The 9,178-nt window shown below is 40.6% G+C and overlaps 1 pseudogene across 1 annotated transcript; it reads left to right on the top strand.

The window, feature by feature from the left end:
- LOC105512486 lies at nt 1–657 on the top strand (annotated as a pseudogene). The gene has a single exon (XR_001001861.1). The product of XR_001001861.1 is annotated as a protein BTG1 pseudogene (transcript).
- The last annotated feature ends 8,521 nt before the right edge of the window (nt 658–9,178 follow it).

Raw genomic sequence — 9,178 nt, 5'->3', positions numbered from 1 at the left:
CATGCATCCCTTCTACACCCGGGCAGCCACCATGATAGGCGAGATCGCCGCCGCCGTGTCCTTCATCTCCAAGTTCCTCCGCACCAAGGGGCTCACGAGCCAGCGACAGCTGCAGACCTTCAGCCAGAGCCTGCAGGAGCTGCTGGCAGAACTTCATAAACATCACTGGTTCCCAGAAAAGCCACGCAAGGAATCAGGTTACCGTTGTATTCGCATCAACCATCAAATGGATCCTCTGATTGGACAGGCAGCACAGCGGATTGGACTGAGCAGTCAGGAGCTGTTCAGGCTTCTCCCAAGTGAACTCACACTCTGTTGACCCCTGCGAAGTGTCCTGCAGAATTGGAGAGGATGGCTCCATCTGTGTGCTGTATGAAGCCTCACCAGCAGGAGGTAGCACTCAGAACAACACCCACGTGCAAATGGTAGACAGCCCAATCAGCTGTAAGGAGGAACTTCTCTTGGGCAGAACGAGCCCTTCCAAAAACTACAAGATGATGACTGTATCAGGTTAAGATATAGTCTGTGGGTGGATCATTTATAATGATGGATAAATTTGATTTTTGCTTTGGGTGGGCTCCTCTTGGGGATGGATTATGGAATTTAAACCATGTCACAGCTGTGAAGATCTGGCACAAGATAGAGTGGTAAAAAAAATTTTTTTTTTAGCCGGGCTTGGTGGCTCACGCCTGTAATCCCAGCACTTTGGGAGGCCTAGGCGGGCGGATCACGAGGTCAGGAGATCCAGACCATCCTGGCTAACACGGTGAAACCCTGTCTCTACTAAAAATACAAAAAATTAGCTGGGCGTGGTGGCGGGCGCCTGTAGTCCCAGCTACTCCGGAGGCTGAGGCAGGAGAATGGCGGGAACCCGAGAGGCGGAGCTTGCAGTGAGCCGAGATCGTGCCACTGCACTCCAGCCTGAGCGACAGAGCGAGACTCCGTCTCAAAAAAAAAAAAAATTAAGTGACAGTGCCATAGTTTGGACAGTACCTTTCAATGATTGATTTTAATAGCCTGTGAGCCCAAGTAAATGATCACTTTATTTGCTAGGGAGGGAAGTCCTAGGGTGGTTTCAGTTTCTCCCAGACATACCTGAATTTTTACATCAGTCCCTTTAAAGAAAATCTGTATTTCAAAGAACCTTTCTCTGCAGTAAATCTCGCAGAGGAATTTGCACTATTACACTTAAATTGTTACTGTTAACCTTTTTGGCAGCTCAATAGGAAAGCTGAACGTTTTAAACATGGTAGTACTGGAAATTTTACGATAAGACTTTTACCTGGCACTTAAGTATGTATAAATGTACATAAAGACAAACTAGTAAGCATGACCTGGGGAAATGGTCAGACCTTGTATTGTGTTTTTGGCCTTGAAAGTAGCAAGTGACCAGAATCTGCCATGGCAACAGGCTTTTAAAAAGACCCTTAAAAAAGACACTGTCTCAACTGTGGTGTTAGCACCAGCCAGCTCTCTGTACATTTGCTAGCTTGTAGTTTTCTAAGACTGAGTAAACTTCTTATTTTTAGAAAGTGGAGGTCTGGTTTGTAACTTTCCTTGTACTTAATTGGGTAAAAGTCTTTTCCACAAACCACCATCTTTTTTGTGAACTTTGTTAGTCATCTTTTATTTGGTTAAATTATGAACTGTTGTAAATTTATACAGTTCATGTATATTGATTGTGGCAAAGTTGTACAGATTTCTATATTTCGGATGAGAAATTTGTCTTCTCTCTATAATAAATTGTTATCTTGGCATTTAAGAAAAAAGAATGAGAAGGTTCTCATATTTTACTATTTGGTTTAGCTCTTATTTTAATTTAAATGATCAAAGTAAAATAAATAAGTATTTGCTCTAACAAAGATTAGACTCACTTTTCATAACCCAAACCATACAACATGATAGACCAGATCATAGAATTTCTCCTATAGAGCAAAAAGATACTCCTATTTGTAATAGGTAGAAAAGTCTTATAGCTCTATTGAGAAAAGAAGAACACGATGTACAGGAAATAAAAGCTCTTCCTTTCGAGTGAGAGGGGTAGAGGGAAGAAGGCGGAGAGAAGAAAGAAAAGGGAGAAAGGAAGTATGGGAAGTATGACACGTGGATCTGATAGACCTTCTCCAGTCTGCTTTCCAAAGAACACAGGTGTATTGGGTAAACTCCAAATGAGGATATCTGGCCCCTTCTCTATCTTTGGGACTTTGGAAAGAGACTACCTCTCAGAACTGGAGAGAGAAGCATGCCAAGTCAATTTAATAGCAACTCTGAGTTCTATCTGAGAGCTTGTCAGAAGTAGCTGCTGTAATTAGGATGAGAGTTCTTAGAACTGGGGTTTGAAAGGCAGAACACTCTAATTGGAGTTAAGGAGTTCAGACACTCCTAAGGGGTAACAAGGTGGAGTCAAATCAATGGAAAGAGAGTACAAAGTCCTCACTGAGCTGAGGACAAAGAGAACACAAGCTCATTGCCGTAACTGTCAGCAATAAATACCATCAATGGAAACAGTTCATAAATGAAATAAACCAGCCAGTGTACCTCCCAACCACAAGGACCAGCTTAGGGCCAAGGAGACACATTTCCCTTAATTCTCTCAATAACCCCAACTAATAACTTCAGCACACTGCAAAAGATGCTTCTAGCAGTCCAGTAACTCCACTATTCTTCCAAAAGATGCTACTTGGGGAGGAACCCAGAAGGGAAGCAGAATCCCAAAAGAACCTAAGTAATACAAGATAAACGAAATTACCTAAAGAGAAAAATTAAATGTTTGGATCCTACCGCTTCATGCTGACTTGGGCTATAACTGATTTATATATTTTTTCTGATTACCTAGAGACATAAAGAAGCACATTTGAGTTGTTGTAGTCCATTGGCAACCTCACAATGCAGAAGTTTAGCTACAGAAGCGACAATTTTATTCATGAGAAGACTGAAGCACAGAGGGCTTAAATGTCTTTGCCAAGGTTAAAGCTGAAAATAGAATGATGATTTCAACTACAGTTGACCTTAGTAGAAAGCAGGTCCTCTTTGCCAAATATGAGTATCTTGATCCCTCAGCAAAGGCTCTTTTTCCTGCACCTTCACTCTCCAGCCACTGCCTTTCTTTTCCTACTCCAACTTCTAGGTAGTGATACAGCTCTTCATTCTGCTTAAGACCATGTGTCTGATGTTTATTATAGATACAATTAGCTTAAAGTTTGTTTAAAGTTACAGATAAAAAAACTTACAAGTTCCTTTACATCAGGCCATCTATAAAAACAAATCAAAGAGGAACGCACAGTCACTTGTAGATTCTGAACAGATGTCTTTGGCAAGAATAGAATGTAGAAAGAAGAAAATTCCAAACCATGATGCCACTTGGACAGTTCTGAGAACACTGATACAGCTTCCCCATTTTTAAATTTATAATTACAGTAAAACTCTGGTGAAAATACAAGTTGAGGATGTATCAGCTGACAAAAGAATATTTTCTTTTTTTGGGGGGACGGAGTCTCACTCTGTCGCCTGGGCTGGAGTGCGGTGGCCGGATCTCAGCTCACTGCAAGCTCCGCCTCCCAGGTTTACACCATTCTCCTGTCTGAGCCTCCCAAGTAGCTGGGACTACAGGCGCCCACCACCTCGCCCTATTAGCTTTTTGTATTTTTTAGTAGAGACGGGGTTTCACCGTGTTAGCCAGGATGGTCTCGATCTCCTGACCTCGTGATCTGCCCATCTTGGCCTCCCAAAGTACAGGGATTATAGGCTTGAGCCACCGTGCCCGGCCGAGAATATTTTCAAGAAGTATGACCACTCAGACTTTTGACGTTGGAATCTATGATGGTTAAAAGAGAAGGGTAACTATTCAAGATGTGCAAGGATGCTGAACAGGAGGCATTCTACTCCACCCATCACTTGACCTCCTTTCACAATTTGTGGTGCTCCTGGGTATCAAAGACCTAATTGTTTTAATGACTATTCTTTCTGTGGGTTTTCAAATAATTAATTTGTTTCCTATTCAGTCTAAGCTCTCAAGAAAACTGTGGAGTCTTGTCATAATACTTTGTAATTTATAACTTTCCTTTAGTTATATTCTTTCCTGGTATTCTCACAGTACTTCATGTGATAGATGATACAGATGAGAAACAGTGGTTCCAAGAATTCAAGCAATTTCTGCAAGGCCCTGTTACTGGAACATGAGGAGCTGGGATTCCAAACCCAGTCTTCCAACGGCAAATCCCTTTCCACTCTAATTCCTTCCTGAATTTATCTGATTTACAGCAGGGTAATGACTCCCAAACCTTAACTCTGCCCTAGGAAATTACTCATACTTTCTCTTTATCATCAAAAAGGAGTCTGTCAAGAATCAGTGTCAAAAATTCTTAATCCGGTGAACTGTATTGCTCTTCTAAATTTAACTCTACACCAAATTATGCATAGAAAGAGATTCGTTGGCCTGCCGACCTGAGATTCTGAAATTTTCTGTAGTGCCTAACAGGCCTTTTTGATCCATCACATTTAGTCACATCAATCATATTAACTCAAATAACACATTGTAGAGAAAATAATGTAACTTGATTGATGTGAACAGATGTGACATGGGACAATTAAGTTTCAGTTTAAGGACCCAAGGAGAAAAAACACCTGATGCTCTGTAAGGTTCACTAAACAAAGACCCCATTGCTAACAGTATCAATCGGATTTATAGGCTTCGTTTTCCCAAGTGGAAGAGAGAAGAAATACAATATATCTTAATAGTATAATATGTGTTTATCTACCGTGCATGGGCAGAAAATTCCCCGATTGTCTGAAATCTAATATTTCCTGTTGCATTCTAGAGCCAAGTCTAACCTCGTAATACTAATCCACAGGGAAAATAACACTGTATTTTAGGAAATAAATTATAATTATTATACGTATGGAGGAAAACATTTCAAAATAATTCAATATATTACTTTAAGAAAAATAAGTAATTTTAATATACTTGAAATGTGAATAATACTTTATTGGGAATATTTTTAAAGCATTTTAGATGGTGAATATTTAAAGGCATTTGCACTGGTACAAAAGATTATAACCATTCCTTTCAAAGTCTTCTTTTTCTTGAGTTCCACTTCTTAATTTAAGCCTAAGTAAAACAAAGATCAAAATATACTGGGAGTTGAGTCCATTCTCTATCTCCCACTGCAAGACTGAGTAGTAGTGGTGCCCATACCTAGCACCATGGCCTCCTTGAATAAAGTCTGCCTTACCAGCTTAAGAAAATACTCACATACACACATTTTTAATGGAAGAAACAGGGAAACATTTGGTAGTTTTAAGTATGTGTGTGTGTGTATGTATATACACACACACATATATATACACACACATCTATATTAGGTATATATACCTATATATGAAAACAACAAAAAGAAGACATATAGTATATGTATACACATGTGTGTATATACACACTTGTGTGTATATGTCTACTTGAATGTGTGTATACATATATATATATATATATGCATATATATATACTTAAAACTACCAAAGTTTTCCTGTTTTTTTCCCATTGGATATTGAGAAAAGTAACACTTGTATCTTATATATCTTATTAGAGGAAATAATTTATAATCAATCTAATGTGTTTTTTTGGATTTTTGTTTTTAGTTTTTTTTTTTTTTTTGAGATGGAGTCTTGCTGTGTTGCCCAGGCTGGAGTGCAGTGGTGTGATCTTGCTCACTGCAAGCTCCGCCTCCTGGGTTCACACCATTCTACTGTCTCAGCCTCCAAGTAGCTGGGACTACAGGCACACACCACCATGCCTAGCTAATTTTTTTTTTTTTTTTTTTTTAATAGAGACAGGCTTTCACCTTGTTAGCCAGGATGGTCTCGATCTCCTGACCTTGTGATCCACCTGGCTCAGCCTCCCAAAGAGCTGGGATTACAGGTGTGAGCCACTGCGCCCAGCCAATCTAATGTTTTTAAAGCATATCTTTATTTTTTCTTTTTAACATTTCTCTCTTTCCTATCTCTAATACTCTTTCCCTTTTTTTCAGTCATCTCTCTCAGGTTAAATAATCCTCTTTCTATTTTGCTTTCCTCCCTCTTTTATTTCCTCAATGATTTACGAAAGGAACACCCAGGATTTCAGTACCCAATTCTTAGATGCTGTGTTTCTGGCCCCTGGTGTGCACAGTTAGTGCTTCCTAGGAAGCCGTTGCACAGAGGCAAAGTCTGGAGAGAGAGCGTGCCACCTCACAGCAGCTGTGTGGCCTTGGCCATGGACTGGATTCCTGTGCTTAAGGTTTCTTATCTTCATACCTGAGATAATCACAGTTACACACCCCATGGAGTAATTAGTGAGACTTAAACGAATTGATTCTAAAGTGCGTTATAATATTTAGTAGTAGTAGTAGATGCTCAGTATGTTAGTTTATTTTCTCCTTTGTTGAGGGATTGAGTTTCATCTTTTTATAGAAGTTACAGTTTTTCTACCAATTTTGTTTCTTCTTCTCTCCATTAATGCCCAAGAAAGGTGATGAAGATGAAAATTGCAGGTTTCTTCTCCTCTTTCCCCTGTCTAATTTTGTTCATATTACAAAGCATTTCAGCATGGTAGGGTATAGCATCATGCTGAATGCTTTATAACATGAACTGAAATTAGTTTATGAGAATGAAAGATGAATAAAGCAATTTATAGGGAAGTGAAAATCGGGGGGAGCAGAGAGGCATTATAATTACAAGACAAAAAATTGTGTATGGGCCAGGAATGGTGGTTCACACATGTAATCCTAGCACTTTGGGAAGCTGAGGAAGGAGTTCGCTTGAGCCCAGGAGTTCAAGACTAGCCTGGGCAACATAGTGAGGTCTCACTCTATATAAAAATCCAAAAAAATTGACAGGCTTGGTGGCACATGTCTGTAGTCCCAGCTACTCGGGAGGCTGAGGTTAGAGGATTTCTTGAGCCCGGGAGGTCGAGCTGCAATGAGCTGTGATCATGCCACTGTACTCCAGCCTGGGCAACAGAGTGAGACCGCATCTCCAAGAAACAAAACAAAACACAAACAAAGTTGTGTATGGCATCCCAGGCCCTTCACAGTAATCCTATCCAAATGCTCATGCTTCTGGCCTCTATTCCTGAGAAGCACCTGCTTTAGCCACATGAGAAGGCTTTCTATGCCCCAAACTTTCCTTTCCCCCTTTTCTACCTGTCGGAATTCTAGTCGCCCTTCAAGAACCATCTGAAATGTTACCATCCCTGAGAAGCTTCCCCCATTCCGGTAGATGAGATTAATAACTGCTTCTCTCCGGCTCCACAGCTCGGTTACCACACTAGCACAGCCTCATTGTTTACTTGCCCGAATCCTCTCCTAACCTCTTTGAAGAAGGGGTCTTTTCTCTTTTTTGTTCTTCTTTTTTTTTTTTTTGAGGCAGAGTCTCACTGTGTCACCCAGCCTAGAGTGCAATGGCAGGATCGTGGCTCAGTGCAACCTCTGCCTTCCAGGTTCAAGTGATTCTCCTGCCTCAGCCTCCCTAGTAGCTGGGATTACAGGCATGTGACACCATGCCCAGGTAATTTTTGTATTTTCAGTAAAGATAAGGTTTCACCATGTTGACCAGGCTGGTCTTGAACTCCTGACCTGAGATGATCCGCTCATCTCGGCCTCCCAAATTGCTGGGATTATAGGCGTGAGTCACTGTGCCCAGACAAGAAGGGATCTTGTCTTACTAACTCACTTAACCCCAGTGAGAAAACCCAGTACATTTTTTTCAACTTTTATTTTAGACTTAGAGGGTACACGTGCAGATTTGTGTACCCTCTAAGATTATCCCTGGGTATATTGTGTGATGCTGAGGTTTGGAGTATGAATGATCCTGTCACCAAGGTACTGAGCATAGTACTCAATAGTTAGTTTAGTACATTATATAGAGTTGATTTTGTAAAATACAGAGATCTCAATAATAATTATCTTTAACAATCACATTGTTATTAAAATATATGTAAAATGATATTTCATGGATGTTGAGAGCTTAAGGCATTTTTTTTTAAACTTGCCTGCATAGCACTCAACTTACAAGATTCCCTCATGTATCCACAGCCTTGTTCAAACGTTTCATTGGAGGGGTGTTTTCAGAAGAAGAGGAATGAAGGAAGAGGAATAAAGCAGGAGAAAATAAAGCTTAGAAAGAGTGTGGTGTCAGCTGAACAGCAGCTTTAGTTTGTTTCACTGGAGAAGATCTGGGACGTGAATTACAACACAGATTTGAGTAGCCTTGAGGCAAGGAGGAGGACTTTTGGATTCCCACACCAGTCAGCCATTGGCCAAGGTTAAGGCAGTGCAGCTTTCAAGGTAGAGGAGGTAACTGCTGGCTGCTATTTGACCTAGGGAAATTCTCTGTAAAGAGAGAGGGAAAACTTTGAGTTGTTAGTAGCTAACACTCAAGAGTCTTTGCAGAATGGATGCTTCAGTTGATAAAAAGAATCTCGGCAGAAGACCATGCCATCCTCTAATTAAAATGTCCTTGGATTCTAGAGCAAATGCTCAGAAAAAGTAGAAGTGTTTCCATGTTTGAGGACAAATGTTAATATTAGACTATTCTAAGCTCTGAGTGTTGCCATGCATTTACTCATTTAATTATCCATGCACTCAGTTAATTAACATTTATTGAGTCCTGCTTATTATGGCCCACTCCAGTAAACAATGCAACAACGTTTAAGCCCGATGCCCTTGAATGTGCTAATCTAATGGTTTTTAGTGATTTAGTATTAGAAGCCATACTTTAACAAAAGAGCTGATCACTGGGTGGTGTATCAGGATTCTCTAGAGGGGCAGAACTAATAGAATAGATGAATATATGAAGAGGAGTTTATTAAGGAGTATTGACTCACACAGTAACAAGGTGAGGTCTCACAATAGGCTGTCTGCAAGCCAAGGAGCAAGGAAGCCAGTCCAAGTCCCAAAGCTGAAGAACTTGGAGTCTAATATTGGAGGGCAGGAAGCATCCAACATGGGAGAAAGATGTAGGCCGGAAGACTAAACCAATCTAATCTTTCCACGTTCTTCTGCCTGCTTTTATTCTGGCTGTGCTGGCAGCTGACTAGATTGTGCCCACCCAAATTGAAGGTGGGTCTGGCTTTCTTTTTTTTTTTTTTTTTGAGACGGAGTCTTGCTCTGTCACCCAGGCTGGAGTGCAGTGGCCGGATCTCAGC

Source organism: Colobus angolensis, unplaced genomic scaffold (assembly GCF_000951035.1).
Source record: "Colobus angolensis palliatus isolate OR3802 unplaced genomic scaffold, Cang.pa_1.0 Scaffold213, whole genome shotgun sequence".
NCBI classification, from domain to species: Eukaryota; Metazoa; Chordata; class Mammalia; order Primates; family Cercopithecidae; genus Colobus; species Colobus angolensis.
Note: the sequence above shows the minus strand (reverse complement) of the source record. Positions and strands in the feature narration are given on the sequence as shown.